Genomic DNA, 11,006 nt, shown 5'->3' on the forward strand with positions numbered 1-11,006 from the left:
TCCGACCCATAGCGACCCTGTACAGGGTTTCCAAGGGTGTAAATCTTTACGGGAGTAGAAAGCCTCATCTTTCTCCCGCGGAGCTAGTATCAGTCATATCCTTTTAAGAATGTCAGATATTCTAGAAGTCAGCAGTTCTGTAAGCATACTATTTCTACTCTTAGTTTCTTGGCTAATTTAGCCCATAAAACAATGCCTGGCCCATCATGAAACATCAACAAATTACTGACCAAAAGGAATGCCATAAAGGAGGCATTGGAATTGGAGATAGAGTACCTAGATTCAAGTTTGAACTAATTTCTTAGCTGTAAGATAGGAATACTACTTCCTGTTCAGCATTGCCTTCCATACAGAGATCTTAGTGAAAATGATAGTAGCAGTTTGGGAAGCAATTATAATAGCATCAATAGGATTGACTTCAATAACAGGAAGTGGCAATAATAAAGTGGAAAATGCATTTGCTGCAAGCAGCACATTGGAATGATTTGTGATGATTCATCCATTCATTTGTTCCCGGAACCATATTACTGGCTAGCCCCACAGAGAGAAGACAGATTCCCTACTGCAGGGAGCCGCATATAACTGGGGAGGACAAGACAGTGCATGGCAGTGATCAGGTTAGCTGTTTATGCATGTATGTTTCCTCTGCATCCCTTGCCAAGTTGAAAGGCTCTACCTCTATTTTCAGGGAAAGATAACTAGCCCTTTCAATGTATTTCTTTTTCCTATGAACTAAATTGAAGCACATTTCTTATTTTAGATCATTTTACCTCCTTTCTCATTCACCTAGGACCTCTTTTAACAAACTAGTCATGATCTACTATATACCAGGCACATTGCTAAACAGTAGGTTTCAAAGATTTAAAAAAAACACTCTCCTCTCAAGTAAAGATTTTTCCCATTGACAGGAAAGTAATAAGAATTCTACCAAAGAACCACTTTGAAGATATCTATACGCTCACCTTATAAGTGAAGTCTCAGTATTGAAGGATGAAGTAGTGTCATGACATCTAAAACCTACCTTCAAATGTTACAGCAATAAAATCAAAAGTATGTAGACAGAGAGATAATGTAAATATGGCAAAATGTTTCCAACTGTTGGAGCTGTATAAAATGTATATGTTCATTGTCTGTTAACTTCATGTTTTCTGTAAATTTGAATTATTTCCTTATAAAAAATGGGGATAAGAAAGAACAAAAGTTGTAATGGTTGAACTATGTTATTAGATCACCCAGGATTGAGGTCTGGCTCTCCAACAGCCTGGATCTATGAATTGAAGTAAGTTATTAATTTCTCCAGACATCTGTTTTCTCATTTGTAAAATGAAAATAACCATTGCATGTACCAAACTGGATTGTTACAAACATCAAATTAGATACCACAGACAAAGCACTTAGTACAGTCTCTAATACTTAAGAAAAGCAAGTTATATATGTTTGTATTCTTTTATTTTAAAATAATACTTCTGTAAAATGTGCAATTTTTAGAATGTTGTTGTTGTTAAATGCCGTCGAGTTGGTTCCAAACCATTGTGACCCTGTATAGGGTTTTAGAGGAGCGCTGGTGAATGTGAACTGCTGACCTTGCAGTTCAAACCGACCTTGCAGTCCAGTGCATTATCCCACAGTGCCACACAAGGACAGAGACTAGGACTACGGCATTTCCATACACATGGCAGACAAGATGTGCAGAAAGTTTTTCTAACAAAAGTCAACTAGTTATAATTTTTTTAGTATTTATCCAGATTCATTTGATAACTGAGCTAGTGGCAAGGAAAGAGAAATTTGTAGAATCAGAAATAAATAGAATGTGAAATTCCAAAGAAGTAGGCAAGTTCTGGAACATACATTGTTCTGAGAAATATGCAAATCATTGGTGGCTTTAAGTCTAACTTTTAATTGGTCCCCTGACTGTGGGAGACAGGAAGCAAAGTCTGGGGCTGCAGAGTAGAAAGTTTAGTTTAGAGACAAAGGAATAAAACTAGGGCTTCTACAGTTACCAACATCAGTGAGAAAACTAGAAAAAAATCCCTGTTAAAAAAGTAAACTGGAGAAGACACTGGCTTGTCTTATCTTCGATTAAAGTGAATCTCTCAAGGGAACTCACTTAGCCATGCATCTGAAAACAGAGTTCTTGTCTCTGTGTAATTCAAAAGCCTCAAGCTGACCATTACTGAACATTTTGATCAAAGATTCTGTTAAAGAATCATGATCAAAAGGGAGAAAATACAGAACAGAAATTTATATTCTTATGGAGTTCAGATTTTCTGGAGTCACGAAAGGCTGGATGGGCTCTTGAAACTATTGTGCAGAGATCATCTTTAAACCTTAAACTGAAAGTATCCCCTGCGGTCTTCTTAAAACCAAGCAATGGGTTAGCTTAACTAGTAACTAACCTTGGTCATTGTGTTCTTTTAAGAACTATCTGTCTGTTTCCATAAAGATCTACAGCCTTGGAAACCCCAGGAAGTAGTCTACGCTATCCTGTAGGGTCACTATGGGTCCGAATCTAATCAACAGCAGTGACTGTGATTTCTTTTGGGTTCAAAATGGCAAGAGTAACTCAAAGATTAAACTGGGAACTCAGGGGCGGTGGTTTTATATTAATGGGGAGCAACAATTTGGATAAGGAGGTTGAGCTTGGCTATACTCCTTTAAGAATGTAATTAATATCATTAAATCATTTATGTGTGGTGCTATAGGATAAGCAATGGATTGCTAACCACAAATTCAGCAGTTCAAACTCACCAGCAGCTCCTCAGAAACCCTATACACAGTTGCTATGAAGTTGGAACCACTCAACAACAACAATGAATTGTTATATAGAAATTGTTGAATTGGTATATATTCTTCTGTTTATATTCTCAATAACAAATAAGTAAATTACAAAAAAGAAATGATCATGAAATGAAGACATTCTCAAACAAGAAAAAGAAATAAACCTCAAGCTAAAATTTATTTTTAAGGGGATTCTTGATGGTAGTATCTTGTAGCACCTGGCAGAAGAAAATTTAATCCTGTATGAGGGAAGGCACTTTAAACCCAAACTTAAAAGAATTCCTAAAGATAAGACTCCAGTTTAAAAAAAGACAAGACTCCAAGAAATATGAATTCACAATCCTATTTAACATACTGTATAAGGCTCAAGGTAATGAGCATAAGTCAATCAAAACAACAATCTACATAATTAGACTTGTAAAGTTAGGAAATTGTTATAATGAATTTATTTCATTCATTTTTAAAACAACCCAAAAAACTCACTGCTGTTAAATTAATCTGACTCATAGCAACTCTTTACAATAGTGTGAACCTTTATGGAAGCAGACAGTCACATCTATCTCCCACACAGTAGCTGGTGAGATTGTATGACTGACCTTCTAGTTAGCAGTCAAGCTTTAACCTCTGCACTGTGAGCGCTCCTTTAAAAATGAAAGATGTATGGAAGTGAAACTTCAGAAGAACTCAGACAAATTTTATGAAAGAACAAAAATTTCAACCTCTAGAAATGAAAACCTAAAATTACAATTAAAAATCCAATCAATAGATTAAATAACCAATTAGATGCAGCAGAAAAAAAATGATTTAGTGTATTGGAACATGATCTGAAAAATTACTTAGAGTTTAACACAAACAGTCAAAGAAATAGGAAATATAGCATTTCAGATAAAAACAAAGTAAAGACAATAAAATAATAGAGGCTATATTCAAAGAGAAAATAATTGGAAACTTTTCCAGAATTAATAAGATTCTAGCCCTCACATTCAGAAACAGTGTATCTCAACCAAAAATAAGTGAAATAAATCTGCAACATATTGTAACCATAGAACACCAGAGACAATGACAGTATGTTAAAAGCAAGAAGAAAGAAATTATAAGTGAATTCCCGAAAAACTAATGGATAATTTCAATAGTAACAATGGAAAGCATAAGATAGTAGAATGATACTTCTAAACTGCTGAAAGAAAATTACATCCAAAGAAGTGTAGTAAATAAATAAATAGAAAACTATAAGGGTAAATTAAAAGAGACAGAGAAAAAAATGGTAAAATAAAATCTTTGCAGACAAGAAAAAGTAATTTGAGAAGGTTTCTGCTAGCAGAAGCTCATAGAAGAAGTTTCTAAAGTATTGACTTCAATAAGATGAAAACTTAGCACAGAAGGAAGTTCCAAGAAGCAGAGAACTATACCACTGGGCCAACACAGGGACGATGGAGTTCTTTCACTCAAAAATCTTGCATGTAGAAGGTGACAGACAATTTGCACTACCAAGAAAAGAATTGATTCTATGACATTTGAAAAATCATGAATGGTGATGTTATTTTCTTACAATGGAGTCACCATCTGACCTCACTGAGGTTGCAGTCTATTTAGGAAATTGGCAATAAGCAAACAAATGTATTGTAAAGAGTGCTGTTAAGACAATAAACATGTACAGTGATGGAAAATAACTGAGCAGAGCAATCATGTAGGAAAGGATAGAACCTTTCCACAGGATGACCAAGAAGGACTTCTCTAATTAGATAATGTAAGCTGAGATCTGAAGGAGGAGAAAGGGTCTCATTTGAAGAATAAGGGAGTTGATGGTGGGAGAATACGGACTCCAATTCACAGAAAGAGCATCTGCTGAGGCCTGAGATGAAAGCTTAGCTTCCAGAAACAAAATGGTGTTGGATTACATTGGAATGTCAGGATGAGTGTCAAAAACTGGAATTGGAAAAATTGGCTGGGACCAGATCATATAAGGACTTTGCAGTTATGCTAGGGAGCCCAAATACTTTTTTTTTTTTTTAAGTATTTGAAGAGAGCAATGGAAACATTCTAAGCCTAGAAACAACATGGTTCATTTTTCTTTAATGGACGGCTGCTTTGTGAACAGTAGAAGCAGGAGATAATTACTATAGTCTAAGATTGGAAGAAAAGTAGAAAATATGATTTATGGTTGTGACAATGTTAGTAGAAGTAAGGTGAATAGATTCAAGATAAATTTTTAAGAAAAAGAACTGATAAAATGCACTGGTGAGTCAGATATATGGAGAAAATTATATATAAAATGATATTGTTGTTGATGTTGTTAGTGTCCTCAAGTTGGTTCCGACTCATAGTTATCCTGTAAAGGCTTTTCAAGGAGAGGCTGGTAGAGTTGAACCATCCATTTTGAGGTTAGTAGTCCAGTGCTTATCCTACAGCACCACACCAGAACTACATAATAGTAATGTCAAAAACGAACATTGTTCATTTTCTAAGAGTAGTTGAATTATTTCACTTACTCTCCTTGCTGTGTTCATAAAGTTCTATATTGTTGTTGTTGATGAGTGCCATCAAGTCGGTTCCGACTCATAGCAACTCTGTATATGGTTTTTGAGGAGTAGATGGTGAATTTGAATCGCTGACCTCACAGTTCAAACTGAGTTCTGTAGATGTTTAAATTTTCAAATAAAATTCTTATAGTTATGTAAAATGCAAACAACACTGCCTACGCCACTCCCATGTAGACATTCTCTGCTAAAGGAAAAGAAAAACACAAACATGAAACTATCAGAAACACTTCACAAACACTTTCAATCAACTACATAAATTGTGAATCATGTCATAATTTTTTGTTCTCTAATAGTTTCAAATATTTCATAAAAATAAAAAAAATTAAAGCCTTACACTTCTACATCCTAATAATCTGTGCCCCTATTTCCAAACACATTTGTTCCACTGTAAGAATAATAAAAGTTAATGATTCCTGAGTGATTACTAGGCACAGGTACTGTTCATAACACTTTGTAAAGAATCTTCACTTCAGCCATGGGAGGAAGGTACTCTTAGAATCTCCATTCATGAGACATGAATTCAAATATGTGTATTACTTCCCAGATTGTCAGTTTTAGAAGGAGCTTGGTGTCACAATTGGCACCAAACAATGTGTTTGAGCTTCCCAAGTTTCACTGAGCCTCTTCATTGTCTTTCCTGATTCATTTTCTGAATTTTAATGCCCATGCTTGATTCACAAAAATAAGGGATACATATAAATATTGAGGAAAATTAATAATTGTCTCTAGCAACAAAGATTAAAGTTGATTTTTCGATCACAAGGAGACACCAAGGACCTAGAATTGCAAGAAAATTCCTAAGCAATAAACTTTTTATTACCAAATCTTCCAAATGTTATTAGAGTATATAGAATGACACAAGCCAGGATTCAAACTTTTTATTTAAAGCTGGAGAACCAAAAGAAAAGAAAGTAACATCTGGATATATAAAGCTTAACATTTATTTCAGTTTCTCACTCTCTCTCTCAACTGTCACAGTCTAAAACAGATTAAACTTAAAACTGTCTTAGAAGCTACAGGAACAACCTGTGTTTGTTGACAACCAAAGGAGTCAAAGCCATTGGAGACGAAGTCTCTTGCTTTCTTGTACTTAAATATTGACAATGAATATGGAAGACTTTAGAAGAATTGATGCATTTCAGTATGGTGTTAGAGAAGAATATTAAAAGTACCATAGGCTGCCAAAAGAACAAACAAATCTGTGTTGGAAGAAGTACAGCCAGAATGCTCCTTGGAAGCCAAGATGATGAGATTTCATCTCTCATACATCTGACATATTATCAGGAAGGACCAGTCCCTGGAGAAGGACATCATGCTTGGTAAAGTGGAGTATCAGAGAAAAAGAGGAAGACCCCCAGTAAAACAGATTGACACAGTGCCAACAGCAATGGGCTCAAGCGTAACGATTGTGAGGATAGTGCAGGACCGGGCAGTGTTTCGTTTTGTTGTGCATGGGGTCAATATGATTCAGAACCAACTAGACAGCACCTAACAACAACAACAATAATAATGCATACTTTAAGGAAATCTGGAGGTAGATTGGCTTAAGAATTGGCCTAATAATAAGGTTGATGGTTCAAGGCCAGCAGCTGCTCTGCAGGACAAAGATGAGGCTTTGTAGAGGTTTACAGTCTTGGAAACCCTGTGGGGTAGTTCTTCTCTGTCCTGTGGACCCCTATGACTTGGAATCAATTCACTGACAATGGGTGATTGAAAATGAATGGTTTGTACTCTTGCTATGTGCCATGGAGTCGGTTCTGACTCATAGCAATCCTGTACAGGGTTTCCGAGACTGTAAATCTTTACGGGAGCAGAAAGCCTCATCTTTCTCCTGCGGAGCAGCTGGTAGTTTTGAACTGCTTTGGCTACACATTAAAATCACCTAGGGGGCTTTCTTGAAATACCCTTGCCCACCACCAGCAATAGCACTACAACCATCACTATACTATCACTATCACTAGCACCATCACCATCATCATCCCAGAAATTCTAAATAGCTAGTCTGTAGTGGACCACGGGCATCAATCTTATTCAAAAATCTCCGAGGAAATTCTAATGTGCATCCAAAATTTTAGGAGCACTGCTTTAGACTTAAGCCTGTGGTACTTTTCACCACAGCAATAGAAGTTTTCTTTCTGATTAGCACTGCCTGGGAGAATAAGACAATCATCAAAAACACAACACCTCTTCTGAATTCCTATAGGCCACTGTAAGTGCTATGGTTAGACTTTTCCCTGTGCTGAGCACACAGTGGGGAAGCTACTTACAAAAACACCCCTGCTGGAAACCTAGCTGTCTGTCAAGTTAGCCACTGCTGACAACTTCTTCCAGACTGATTTGATTCAAGATCTCACCTCTTAACACTCTTTACACATCAATAAACAGTACAGCTTTCTTCATTGTAGCTATGAATTAGATATTGTTGAATGCAAGCAGTCAAAAAGAGAAGAAATTAAATCCGTATATAATATGTAATAGACATTTTATTCACTGTGCTTTAATTCTTACAATGACCCTGTGAGATAGGTATTATTTTACCAATGAGGAAACTGAGGCTCAAGGCAATTATTAAGTGATTTCCCAAGATCACAGGACTGCTAACAGGAACAAGGAGGGAAAGAACTAGTATGATTTCCCTATACCACACTGCCCCCTAGGGTTGCAGGAATCACTAGCAGGTACTGGAAATTGAAATGGGGGATGATTTACCAAGCAGTCTTTTCTGTTGGTTCCTTGGCTTGACATTTAATTCTTTTTGGGTTTTGTTAATTGCCAGTTCTTGTGCTCTCAGCATTCTGTCATTGTAAGGAAGTTCAGGCTGGGCAAATCCATGATACTGGATTTTTTTTTTTTTTTTAAATCTACCTCACAGTCTAAAATTAATTTGAGCAGTGTTTCTCAAACTGTAATGTTCTTTCTTACGAATCAACTTTGGATCTTGTTAAAATGCAAATTCTAACTCAGAAGATATAGGGTGAGGCCTGAGATCCTGCATTTTTTAAAAGCTATCAGGACACAGCAATACTGCTGGCAAGAAGATTACACATTGAGTAGCAAGGAACTAAATGATTACAAATAGATGACTTTTTAAATGATACTTTTAAAACAAAATGATACTTTTGAAATAATAAGCACTGTATTTGGCTTGTTAAATTATATTTTACATTTCAATTCAGTAAAATAAAAAAAAAGTTTAGGATTACATGAAATTCTCCTAAAGCTGATCTACAGTTGATTTCTCCCCTTTAGCAGATCTTTAGATTGATCCCCTGATATACAGGATACCTCAACACAAAAAGAAAACACAGTTGACTTTTTATTAAATTTATGAATAACACAAAGGAACTGGCTGGCCAGTGATTTTCTTGTTTTAAAATAAGGTTTTTAAAAAATTGTTGAAAAAATAAACATGACAATCTACACTTTTTACTATTACTTCTGTTAGCACTTTGACTTCCTCATATATGGCCTGGAGATGTTGGAGTTGCCACAGTAATTGGATGCTTCTGGTAGGAAAATTGTGGGTGGTTGTCGTTGTTAAGTGCCATCGAGTCGATCCTGACCCACAGCAACCCTGTGTAGGGTTTCTGAAGAGCAGCTAGTGAGCTTGAACCTCCAACCTTGCAGTTCAAACAGCTTTGCAGTCTGGCACATTAATCCACAGCGCCACACCAGGACTCCAACTCTATTAATGTATTCTGGACATAGTCATAAAGAACACCAGCCTCAGGGTCAGCCAACCTGAATTTAATCCCATGGTAAGATTTTACTTCTCTAAACCACAGTTCTTGTCCTGTGCCACTCTAAAGCAAGACTCTGAACTTTGAGGCAATTCAGAAATCATTCACACTTCAATTCATTAACAAGAAATACATTCCACATGCCATAGAATACCTTTTCTCATTCACAACAATGAGATATTTTACTGCTGATTTTGTGGTGAAACACAAAAGAGGGTCATTGTACTTGGAACAACAAAACTTTATAAATGTTCATTCAACATATTTTATTGCAGTTTGAAAGAGCACTTCCCGGTGCTCACCTTTGTGCTCCACCCTCACCCAAACACAATGGCATAGTGCCTGGCACAGATACAACTAGACACCTCTGTAAGCTTTGGAATGCTGGTATGGTGCTGTAGGATACGAATTGGACTGTAAACCACAAGGTCACTGATTCAAACCTACCAGCTGCTCTTCAGAAACCCTATACAGGGTCACTATGAGTTGAAACTGACTCAACAGAACTTTATAGCAACTGTAAGTTTTGGTTTTCTCAGCTGTAAAAAAGGACTAATAATACCTAAGCTAGAGGTGTCCATGAAGATTAAATACGTATCTCTCTCCAAAAGTTCCCAGCAAACCAGATCCCCTCACTAAACCACTGTCCCTATGTTGTTGTTAAGTGTCTTCAAGTCAGTTCGGACTCATAGCGACCCAGTATATGGTTCCTAGGAGTGGCTGGTGAGCTTGAACTGCCCAGGTTCAAACTGACCTCAAAGTCCAGCACATTAACCCACAGTGCCACACCAGGTCTCCCTATACAACCCTTCAAATTCCAATTTACTGGTCTCATCCACACCCCTATTTTTCTACAACCCTTTTCTTATTTAGAGAAATGTCTCTGTTTTTTGATCTTTCTAATTGTGCTGTATGTCTTTAGATAACAGCAGAGACCTAAAAATAAATAATGTTCTTCGGCAACAATTTTACGTAGTCACTTCTCTATAAATATTTATTACATGAATTAACAAGATTGGTCATCCTAGCAACAAGCCAAGACCAATAGGTTTCCAGTATTTAGTTCTAGAAGCAATCATCATAAAATTATGTGAGGAAATATTCATAACTATTTATGAAAATATGATATATTCTGGCCACCCCCCTTCACAAAGAAGAAGAAATAAATCATTGGCACCACCAATATCTACATAGCATTTCAGAAATAGGGCAAGAATTCTGTATCTGTGTTTAACAAAGCACATGTTGTTGTTGTTTAAGTGTTGTCGAGTTGGTACCAACTCATAGCTACCCTGTTTGGGATTTCCAAGGAGTGGTTGGTAGGTTTGAGTCACCAACCTTTTAGTAAACAGTCCAGTACTTATCCTATAGCACCTCACCAGGGTTCCAACAAAGCACATAGAAGGCAGTTACAGAGACTTTCTAGACATAGCAAAACAATGCAAGGGATTGGTTTACTGGGTTAATAGTCTCAGGGGACAATTTAGTCAATTGACAAAATAAAATTTACAAAGATAATGTTCTGCATCCTAGTTTGGTGAGTAGTCTGGGGTCTTAAAGCTTTCATGTGGCCATCTAAGATACCACTATTAATTAGTCTTTGTACATTTGGAGCAAAAGAGAACAAAGAAAATCGAAGGCTCAGAAGAAACTACTCCACACACACCACTGCCTCGTCTAAGCTGACACGAGAATTAGATGTTATCCAACTATCATAACCTACCATTCTGACTACAATAGAAGATCCTGGATAGTACAGGAGCGGAAGTGTAGAATAAAACTAAAATTCTTTTAAAAAGGAAAGATTGATTGAACTGATAGAAACTAGATGGAACTTCTGAGACTATTGCCTCAAGATAAGCTTTGAATGTGAATGTGAAGTTATTTCAGGCAAATAATAGATTGACTCACAAAATAAACAGTCTCACCCATGAGTAATGTGATCCCT

This window comes from Chrysochloris asiatica, unplaced genomic scaffold (assembly GCF_000296735.1).
Source record: "Chrysochloris asiatica unplaced genomic scaffold, ChrAsi1.0 scaffold00022, whole genome shotgun sequence".
Classification (NCBI taxonomy): Eukaryota; Metazoa; Chordata; class Mammalia; order Afrosoricida; family Chrysochloridae; genus Chrysochloris; species Chrysochloris asiatica.